General features: G+C 34.2%; 1 long non-coding RNA gene across 2 annotated transcripts in view; it reads right to left on the bottom strand.

The window, feature by feature from the left end:
* Window positions 1–1,899: 1,899 nt before the first annotated feature.
* The window catches only part of LOC109255363 (uncharacterized), a 92,024-nt gene continuing 82,003 nt past the window's right edge, over window positions 1,900–11,920 (bottom strand). For both annotated transcript variants that reach the window (XR_002075198.2, XR_008422436.1), the window contains exon 4: window positions 1,900–2,098. This is a non-coding gene — a long non-coding RNA (uncharacterized LOC109255363). The remainder of the gene's footprint in view (window positions 2,099–11,920) is intronic.

The raw sequence follows: 11,920 nt of genomic DNA, 5'->3' as shown, positions 1-11,920 counted from the left end.
CTTCTATATGCTGCCTCTTGTTCAGAGAAAACCTTGGGTCTTACTTCAGAATACATGGGGTTTCTTTGTCTCAGGAAATTCCATTCTGTCTCACTTATACTCATTAAAATAGACATCTCATCATACATTCATCCATTTTTAATCCATCTATGAATTCATCCAACCATGTACCCACCATCCATCCATTGATCAATCTATGCACTCACTCAATTTATCAACTCATTATTGAGAACATAATCTAATCCAGGCTTACAATGTTGGAGAGACATACATTTAACCCAATTATAATATACTGAAGTAAGTATAATAAACAAGTTGCATAAATATGCATCACAAAGTTGGTTGAGAATAGCAAAAATTACCGGCAAGAGGTACCTAAGAATTTCAGGATGATGTGAGAAGACAGAATGGAAGAAATGACTTGTGTAGAGGTATGAAAGAATGTGAAGAATGGATAAAGCAAATTTGCTGCTTCTATGAGAGTATGTATGTGTGTGTTCAGGGAGTCAGGAAAAAGGGGGTAATAAGAAATGAGGCTGGAAAATTGATGCCATCAGATCTCAAAGGGTTCTACATGCTGTATTGGGTATTACTGACTTAAGATAAAGTCTTTATAGGACAGATATGAATTCATAAGCTCAAAAAGCGAATATTATCATGGGATCATGATATCCATTAAGAAATTTAAAATGACTTTTATTTTTTACTGTCAAATTAAACTGAATAAGCTTTCCTGTCTGACAAGTTTGAATTGATATGTGGTCTGTAAATTGAAGAAGTTATTTAAAGTGAGAGAATTACAAAAAGTGATCCACACATAGTTTACATGCTAAGTTGAGGGATTAAATTAATAAAAATAAATAACTTGGGGAGCCTGGGTGGCTCAGTGGGTTGAGCATCTGATTTCGGCTCAGGTCATGACCTCACGGTTTGTGGGTTTGAGCTCCATGTTGGGCTCTGTGCTGACAGTTTAGAGCCTGGAGCTTGCTTTGGATTCTGTGTCTCCCTCTCTCTGCCCCTCCCCTACTCATGCTCTGTTTCTCTCTCTCTCAAAAATAAATAAAAACAATTAAAAAAAAATAACCTGAATATTGGGCCAATAAGATTGATTAACAATGGTTACTTCTTTAGGGGTGGATTATAGGAAACTTTTGCATTTTATTTGTACATCCTTATAGTACTTTTAATTTATAGTACTTTTAATTTTATATCAACAATATTATATTGATTTAATAAACATAAAAAAGTGAAATAATTTCCTATTTAAGAAAAAGTTTGAAGAAAACTATTACTATAATGGGATATTCTAAAAGCTGAAAGTTCAGCTTAATTAAATTTCAGAGAATTTGTTAAATTTTCCTTATTTGATAAATGCTTTGTGGGCTTCACCAATTTTAGCAGCATTGTAATCTTAGTAAGGAGCCCTCTAACAGAGCTATGTACCTAGCAATTCTGATTAAATTTCACCTTACAGAGCATTCAATATTATTCATTACAGAAATAAGAACTCAGAAAAATCTAAAGACATGATGCAAGTCCTTTGCTTAATTGAAATAATGATAGCAAACATCCACCAATATTATGAACGAGTGCAGACAAACTATTATGAACTAGTTTAGACAAAACTCTTGTTAATTTCATGAACAAAATCAAAACTACTTTGAAGATCTCTTTTAGATGAACAAACCGTTTCTATGACAGGATATTCTAAAATAAATGTGTAACGGATATACAGTGGAGAACAGATAAAATTTTAAATGATTAAGTTTTGATGCCAAGATCATTTACATAGTCCAAAAATTTAAGGTAGGTAGATCTACTTTTAAATTTAAATGATTTAGAGTTCTTTCGGCTAATTAATTTGAATAAAGATACAAGGAATGTTCTATCCTGGGCGACATGATATAATAATGTCTAGCACTGTGGCTGGAATACATTAGGCAATCAGACAAAAGGGTAGATGGACTGTAAATACCTTCCCTGAAGCTCGGTTAGGTTCCAGGTCCCTCTGCATTCTTTAGGAGGATGTCCAGGCTGCAGCTGTGACCATTAATTAGCATACGTATTGAACAGGTAAGGCCCCTTTTTGTTAATGGCTCTGGGATGAAAGAGAATGACAGGTAAACAGTCAGAGGTCTTAGATGAAGCAGCACTGGGAGAAAGCAGCATTCAGAGGCCAGTAGGCCATCTGTCATTCCCTAGCAATGTCATTGTCCCAAAGTGGATGAAATCAATGATTCACAACAGTTTCTCTTTCCCATTTTATTTTAAAAGTATTTATAATTTAGCAATATAGGTGACATTTTAAAGCACTCTTCTGGTAAATACTTCTTTTGGAAGGGCTTCAATTCATTACTACTATAAATCACTTTCTCATCACACCGGCTAGTGTTTCTTTCCCCCATACCTCCTTTTGGTACAGTGTTATTAACCCATATCTTACTTCTACTGCATTTCCCTGAACTGCTAGAAAATGCATGAAAAACTTCATCAAAGTGTTAACTTCATTTTAAGGAACTTTTAAAAATGATGAATGCTCACTACATAAAAGGCTTTTGATCTACAACACTTTTACCTACTTAATCTGGAAAATAACAGGAAATTTAAAGATGATAGTTGAAAACTATGAGAACACAGGAACCACTTAGTTGAACTTAGTACCTTTTTTCCTATAAAGGGAACTTGCTATAAATTTGCTAAAGTCCAAAGATATGTTTTGTATTGTGGGGAAATTAGTCCTAACAATCAAACCAATGTTTTTGAAGGAAAAAGAGTAGGATACAACATCGGTGGAGTATATATTTCATATATATGTTTCATATATATTATCTCATTACAATTTCACAAGAATCCCTTTGGATTAATATTTTTAACTTCATGCTATCAACAGAGAAGTTAAATAGCTTGGTCGGTGTTACCCAATTACTAAAAGGCAAGCTCACATCTGTTTGTGCCCACTCTACATTTGTGCATAATACGTGCTTGTGCCTTTTCACTATAGCTGCCTCTGAGTAGATAATATTTACAATAATTTTTGAGTTTTACAAACTACTTAAATCCCTTTAATCCTTTATGGCTAATATCTAATTCAATATTTTATTTATTTATTTATTTTTAATATTAGTATTTTTTTTGAGAGAGAGAAAGCACACATGTGTGTGAGAAAGTTGGGGAGGGGCTGAAGGAGGGAGAGAAAGAGAAATAGAGAGAGAGGGAGAGAGAGAGAGAGATAGAGAGAGAGAGAGAGAGAGAGAGAGAGAGAAAATCTTAAGCGTGCTGAGCATGGAGCCCAATGAGCGGCTCAAACATGACCATGAGATCATGACCTGAGCCGAAATCAAGAGCTGGATGCTCAACGGATTGACCCACCCAGGTGCCTCTCTAATTCAATATTTTGGGTCATCAGCAGAAATAGTACTTACTATTCATACTAGTCACTGGGCCTTAATCATAAGCCAGGCCCCATGCTACTGGTATTATACACACTATCCTATTCTCTCAAAAATTCTTAGAGGTGGTTAATAGCAACCAACATTTGTGTAGCCCTTCTAATGTGCTTGTGATTTTTCTCAGCACCTTACACATGTTAACTCACTTACACATGTTAACTCACTTAATTTCATATGGTGGTGGAAACATGAGGCAAAAGGAAATTGGTATCTTGGTCAAGGTAACCCAGCTGGTAGGAGAAGAGATGAGATTAACATCCAGATTATCTGGCTCCAGAGTCTTTGTTCTTTACTTTGTTGTTGTTGTTGTTTTAAAGAGTAAACAATTTAGGAAAGTTAAGTCACTTGAGGAAGATGATTTAGGGATAAATGATCAAGTAAAGCCTGTAACATAATGTGTACACACAAGTGACTGATTTCAAGGAACTATATGCATGTTGCTTATGCAATATCATAATAAAATTAATGATACAACTTATATTCATTGATGACTATATTTCGTCTTCTTAGAGGAAGAGTGCAAAGCATAACTCTCTGAGATCAGTCAGGATGAGTCTTATGAAAAAATCATAGATTGCTGTCATGTATTGCAAAGCAGTGTTGTTCTAAAGGACAATTAGCATAGGTCTGGTTTTTATACAAACATACAAATTTGTACTAACAAGCTAAATATTCCCAGGCCATGCTTAAAAACTTCTTTGTGTGGTCAGGTGTTTTAGCAGTTACTTGCTGCTGTTGACATGGTGTTTAAACCTAGCAGTCCTTAATTTGATATGTTAGAGTCAAGTGTCAAAAAGATGAGACAATTGGTAGTGTTTCTCAAACGAGAATCTGCAAAACTCTGGAGTCTAAAAATGTCTATGACGACTTGTTTTTCTTTAAAAAGAGTTAATAACTGCTTAAATTTATGCATTGTGAATTGAAAACATTATGGTATCTGGAATCTTTTTTGGAGAATGATGCGGAATGTGAACAGACATGCATGTACTGATTTCTGTGGTTATTGTAATGGCAGAACTGGTGCTAGAATATTCAGACCAAATGATGCTGAAATACCATTCACTGCTCATAGCTAAAGAATGACTCCTGAGACATTAAAAAAAATAAAAGTGAGAAAATAAGATGGCTTTTTCAACTCATTTAGCATTTTGCATTTGTGTCTTTGTTTCATAATCTTTTCGAATAAGTCAGAGTTTAATGTTTTCACTACCACATCAGATAAGGATAAATCTGAAATTATATTTGAGACTAGAGCCACTGGAGAACTGGAGTTATAAAGACGGCTAGTTAATCATTGCTCAGAAGAATTTTGGTTGAGGAAATTATGTATGAAGTAAGCAGTTTATCTAGGCTGCATGGCATAATGGATATACAGTCAGATTGGATTCAGGAGAGTTGGGTTCACTGGCTGATTTGCCATATAAACCGAGAGTTGTACCCTATCTCGGATTTCCAATTTTCTCTTTAGTGAAATATGTTAAGTTGAAAAAGTTTTTTTCAGATGTCAAATACCTGTAATTTAATAACCTACAGTTCCATAATAAAGGCAATGGTCTTTCTCTCTCTCTCTTTCCTCTCTCTTTTAGTATGTTAGTGACCCTCTTCTTTTTGGAGAGTTAATCAATTTCTCATAAAAAAACTGACAAATATGGCAAGTGATGGTAGCATACCATTCTTTATTTTTTAATTTATTATTAAGTAATTAATTTATTTAACAATTGTTTATTTATTTTTGAGAGAGACAGAGACACTGTGAGTGGGCAGTGAAAGAGGGAGAATCTGAAGCAGGCTTCATGCTGTCAGTGCAGAGCCATGCTGGGCACCAACTCATGAAACCGTGGGATCATGACCTGAGCTGAAATCAAGAGTTGGATGCTTAACCGACTGAGCCACCCAGGCACCCCACATACCATTCTTTATTAAACAATTGTAATATTAGCTACATCACAAAAATATTTACCACTCTGCCTGAGAGATCTAGATGCAAAATAACTGCTTTCATTGCAGGATAGATGAAAACAAAACAAACCTCCTCAAAAAAGGTGCACAACATTGTTTTTCTTTGTTTAAAAAGGTTGAATTAGGGAGCACCTGGGTGGCTCAGTTGTTGAGTGACCGACTCTTGATTCCAGCTCAGGTCATGATCTCATAGTTGTGAGATTGAGCCCCGCATTAGGCTCTGCACTGAGCATGGAGCCTTGCTTAGGATTCTCTCCTTCCCTATCCCTCTGTCCTGCCCCCACTTGCACGCATGCATGTGTGTGCTCTTTCTCCCTAAAAGAAAGAAAAAAGAAAAAAGAAAAAAAGAAAAAGAAAATAATAAAGTGTTTAAAAACCAAATAAATAAAAAGGTTGCATTGGAATATGCAAGATTTTCTATATAATTAACACCACAGGTGAATCTAAGCTGAAAAACAATGGCTTGAAAAAATGTACAACTATTTTTGGAACACCTACTATGTACCAGCAACTGTACTGGGTAGCTTTGCAAATATTAACTCATAGCAAACCAGTGTTTTATCCCTTTGTTTAGGATGAGAAAACTAACAGAAAGGTGAAGTAAAAAAAAAAAAAAGCCAAAATTTAATCCCACATCTCTACCTTTGTGGCAATCATAAAGCAAGCAAACATAGTGAATCTGGAATTAAAATGGAAAATTCTAGTGATATTGGAAATAGAAATGTTAACTAAAAGAGATCTAGGTATTTGAAACTTTTAGGGAAAGTGCCAATAACAGAATTAAACTAACTTTGACTCTTTTGCAGTATATTCCCTTTTATAGTTTTTCATACTCTTTCTCAATATCTTTAAACTTTCATAACAACATCTCTCAATTATAAATCTTTGCCTTATTATCTAAGTTAAATAAAATTCTATCAGTGAGATGATTCATCCACAATCATCAGAATTGAAGTCACAAACCCATTGATGGGCTCGAATAAGAAATGAGGATGCTGATATTAGAAATGTTGCAACACTCATGTGATTTTAATGCAATTCTTCCCCTTTAGGTTTCTACAAGATATGGGGAAGAAGAGAAGATATCCCATGGGAGAGTGAACGTAAGTGTTGAGTTGGCACTTCAACAGAAATATGAGCTTGACTTAAATTTTCTATGTTTCTCCCACCCCTGGCATTATACAGTAGTCAGAGGTTAATTGCAAATGATGGCGACTGTGAAGTTACTGAGTTGAAAAATTCCCTGAAATAATTATGTATTAATGAATAGAACAAAGAATTTAATGAGAAATTGGAGAGCGGAATAGATAATTTTATGGGCATCCATCCATGAAAAAGAGCTAAATAGGTATCATATAATGAGATGTAGCAATGCATCAATAAAACGATCTTAAATGATAATGAGTCTGACAGATAAGAAGTAAAACATAAAGAGGATTCAGAAACCAACAAGATAGTAAGCAGATTATTTGCAGCGTGCATCGGACTACCAAATTGCAATTCTATTCAGACAATTAAAAATCATGTACAGTGTCTGCAAGAAAAGGAGAGAACTTGTAAAGCTCCATTTTTAAAAGAAAGGTGCTGCTAAATCATCTTGGAAGATGCACCCAAATGCCCATAAACTAGTGTCTTTACTTACCAACACCTTTCATCTGGCCTGGATGACCTTCTCTCCCTGTAGTCCGGCAAATGACTCCCCAGGTCATTTATGTCAGTGCAAATGTTTACATATTGTGTTTGAAAATATGTAAATGTTTATAATGTATAGAGAAAATATGGGAGTAAGGCATATAATACATTTATGCTAAGTTTAGGAATAGTTTTATAATCCTCATGTAACTTGGGTGTGTTTGTTCATTAAGTTTGTAAATGTTGAAGGTAATTTGACATTAAAGAATCTGTCATGTTGAATTTGTCATTTTAATTTGAATGTTTAAGAAAATGGATTGATATTGAACTTATGGGTTTTATTTATTTATTTATTTTTTAATTTTAAGTAGGCTCTACACCCAATGTGGAGCTTGAATTCATGATCCTGAGATCGAGTTACATGCTACTGACTAAGCCAACCAGGCACCCATACACTTATGGTTTTTAATTTGAATTTTTAAAGATTACTTATTTGATGTTGTAATTTTGGTTTTAAGATGAAATAATTAAGAGATATACTTTTTGTACTTATGATTTTAACTTGATAACTGCAAAGAAAAGAGTAGTTGTTTGTATACAATATTTCATTGCTTAAATATTTAATACTTTAAAACTCTAGAAATTTAGACTTTTAAGGTTTGTAAATAGCAGTTAAGTGTTTAAGAGATTGTTTATTAGATTTGTAAATCTCTCTTGTTAGGTGTGTGAAATGCTTGAGAGACTTGGATGTGTTAAAATTTGTAATTCTAATTTAAAATGTCTAAGGAAATTGAATTAATCAGGCTTATAAATGCTGCCAAATGTTTAGGGGAAATTAATCTGCCAAACTTATAAGTCAATTGGGCGCTGATCAAAGAACAAAGGGAGAACTGCATGTTTTTTATTTTAACAAAATACTAGATTTATATGTACATTTATTAGATAGGATTTCTTTTTGAAGATTTAATAAGAATTTAAATTGTAATTTTATTAAATTGAATGCAAATTAAAATATGCACCACTGTCAGCATTCTTTTTATATATCTGCATAAAATTTTCTTCCTGTACATTAAGAAATGATTGATTTGAAATGGAGTGGGGAACACATTCAGCAGGAACTCACTTCAGTCCTAGCATGGGTATCAACATGCGAGTACTTTTTTGAAAAAAAATGAAACTTCATTTTGCATAATTTGGAATAATGTAAAGTGCCTATCACCTCCCATCATATCACAGGGTGCATGATATACTTATGACATTACTGGGGATATAAATCTTGATCACTTAGTTAAGGTATTGCCAGGTTTCTCCACTGTGAAGTTACTATTTTCCCCTTTTAATTAATTTTTTTACGTTTATTCACTTTTGAAAGACAGAGAGAGACGGAGCACAAGCAGGGGTGGGGCGGAGAGAGAGGCGGACACAGAATCTGAAGAACCCTCCAGGATCCAAGCTGTCAGCACAGAGCCTGACGCGGGGCTCGAACTCATGAACCTTGAGATCATGACCCCAGTGGAAGTAGACGCTCAACCGACTGAGCCACCCAGGCGCCCCTCCCCTTTTAATATTCTATACTAAGCCCAGGCCATACTTAAAGGAAGAGGTTTGGAGTTAAGCTCTACCTCCTGGAGGGAGAGCTATCTACTTATATTATTTGGAACACTTCTGTAAGGAAGATTTGTTTCTTCTCTCCCAATTCTTCACTAACCTCTTAACAACTCCAATCTCTAAAATTACCTGTGGCACCTCAAAGGATTGCTAAGGGGATCCATAATAGATATGAGTAGATATGAAGTTCTATAAGAACTGCAAAATTTTAAGCAATTATATTCCCTCAGGTATATTTTTGAAATTAAGTTTTAAAGCATATATTTAAAAATAGCAGTACATTTTATCTAAGTGTGTTAAGGTATTGAGTAGTACCTTGAATTATTTTTGCTTCTTTGAGATGTCACAAAGAACAAACTATTCATCAATGAAGGGCAGGTTACGGACTATTGACTTGGTAACACAAACTCTTTAAAAGGAGCACATTGCATAGGTGTTATCCATGATTACATTATATTATGTGGGTCTGTCCTGGACAGTTCAGGATATAAGGTACATATAAGGTAAGAGCCACACATATAACATAGAGTTCTAAACTTCCCACTAAAATCATAAGATCACCTTTGACAATTTGATATTGGGAAAAGAATGATACAATATTTTAATGGAAATTTACAATAGTTTTATTACGTTAATGAAATCCAAATTATATTTTCAACAGAGGTCCCTGATGTAAGACTTGCGATCTAAATTCAAAGGCTATCATGTCTAAATCACAGTTATTAATCTCATTTTCATATTAGAATTTCACTTGTCAGACTCAGCAGGCTGGCAATTACTGAGTGCAATAAGTTGCAAGTTATTAAATAATCAAATAGTAAATGTCAAATGATCAAACATGGGCTCATTTAAAAGAAATAAGAAAACAATCAATTTGCTGTAATCTGGATCATTAGACAGACCAGCCTTGTTTCAAAAGATTCTTTTAACTTCCTAAATTTTTCTTGTAGCATTGCAAACCTAGATATGTGAGATTTTTTTTTTTGCCTCTAAATCAGTCAGAAAACTTGTCTGAATTTGCAGAAAAAAAATATTCTCTAGGCTTAAATTGATAAAACTTGGTCTTTTGTGTTTTGAAAACCTTATCCTCAACAAATTCTCAACAAAACACTAGCAAACTGAATTCAACAATACATTGAACTAATTATTCACCATGATCAAGTGGGATTTATTCCTGGGATGCAAGTGTGGTTCAAAATTCACAAATCAATGTGATACATCACATCCATAAGAGAAGGGAAAAGAACCATATGATCATTTTAATGGATGCAGAAAAGCATTTGACAAAGTACAACATTCATTCATGATAAAACTCCTCAACAAAGTAGGGTTAGAAGGAACATACCTCAACATAATAAAGGGCATACATGAAAAACTCACAGCTCATATAATCCTTAATGGGGAAAAACTGAGAGCTTTCCTCCTAAGATTGGGAACAAGACAAGGATGTCCACTCTCACCACTTTTATTCACCATAGTACTGGTAGGCCTAGCCATAGCAATTAGACAAAAAAAAAAAAAAAAAAGTATTCAATTTGGTAAGGAAGAAGTCAAACTTTCACTATTTCCAGATGACATGATACTATGCATAGAAAACTCTAAAGACTTCACGTACACACAAACACACACACACACACACACACACACACACACACACACAAAACTGCTAAATGAATTCAGTACAGTTGCAGGATACAAAATCAATGTCCAGAAATCTGTTGTATGTCAATACAATACTTCATCAATTATGAAGTGGCTGAAAGAGAAATTAAGAACACAATCCCATTTATACTTGTACCCAAAATAATAAGATGCCTAGGAATAAACCTAACCAAAGAGGTGAAAGACCTGTATTCTAAAAACTATAAAACACTTAAAATAAGTTTAAGATGGCACAAAGAAATGAAAAAGATCTTCTGTGCTCATGGATTGGAAGAACAAATATTGTTAAAATCTCCATACTACCCAAAGCAATCTACACATTCAATGAAATCCCTGTCAAAATACCAACAGCATTTTTTTTACAGCGCTAGAACAAACAATCTTAAAATCTGTGTGGAACCACAAAAGACCCCAAATAAACAGAACAACCTTGAAAAATAATGGCAAAGCTGGAGGCATCACAAGTCCAGACATCAAGTTATATTACAAACCTGTAGTAATCAAAACAAAATGGCATTGGCACACATAGATCAGAACATAGAACAGAACAGACAATCCAGAAATGAACCCAGGATTATATGGTCAATTAATCTTTGACAAAGAAGGAAAGAATATCCAATGGGGAAAAAACAGTCTCTTCAACAAATGGTGTTGGGAAGACTAGACCACTTTCTTACACCACACATAAAAATACATTAAAAATGGATTAAAGAGCTAAATGTAAGACCTGAAACCATAAAAATAACTTCTTTGATATTGGCTGTAGCAACTTCTTTCTAGATATGTCTCCTGAGGGAAGGGAAACAAAAGCAAAAATAAACTATTGGGACTACATCAAAATAAAATGCTTCTGTACAGCAAAGGAAACAATCAACAAAACTAAAAGGCGTACTACAGAATGGGAGAAGATATTTGCAAATGATATATCCAATAAAGGCTTAGTATCCAAAGAACTAATACAACTCAATATCCGAAAAACAAATAATTCAATTGAAAATGGTCAGAAACACATGAACAAGCATTTTTCCAAAGAAGATATCCAGATAGTCAACAGATAGATGAAAAGATAATCATTATCACTTATCATCAGGGAAATGCGAATCAAAACCACATTGAGACATCACCTCACACCTGTCAGAATGGCTAAAATCAACAACACAAGAAATAACAGATGTTGGTAAGCATGTGAAGAAAAAGGAACCTCCTTGCATTGTTTTTGGGAATGCAAACTGGTGCAGCTACTGTGGAAAACAGTATAGAGGTTCCTTAAAAAGTTAAAAATAGAACCACCTTATGATCCAGCAATCACACTACTGAGTATTTATCCAAAGAATACAAGAAAACTAATTCAAAGGGATACATGCACCCCATGTTTATAGCAGCATTATTTACAACAGCCAAGATATGGAAGCAGCCCATGTGTCCATTGATTGATGAATGGATAAAGAAGATGTGGTATAGATGTATATATACATACACGCACAGTGGAATATTATTCAGCCATAAAAAGAATGAAATCTGACCATTTGCAATGATGTGGAAAGAGCTAGAGTATAATGCTAAGTGAAACAAGTCAGTCAAAGACAAATACATATGATTTCAGTCATGTG

The sequence above is a fragment of the Panthera pardus genome, unplaced genomic scaffold (genome assembly GCF_024362965.1).
Source record: "Panthera pardus isolate Hobbes unplaced genomic scaffold, ASM2436296v1 HiC_scaffold_16, whole genome shotgun sequence".
Lineage (NCBI taxonomy): Eukaryota > Metazoa > Chordata > Mammalia > Carnivora > Felidae > Panthera > Panthera pardus.
This window is presented reverse-complemented; position numbering and strand designations above follow the sequence as displayed.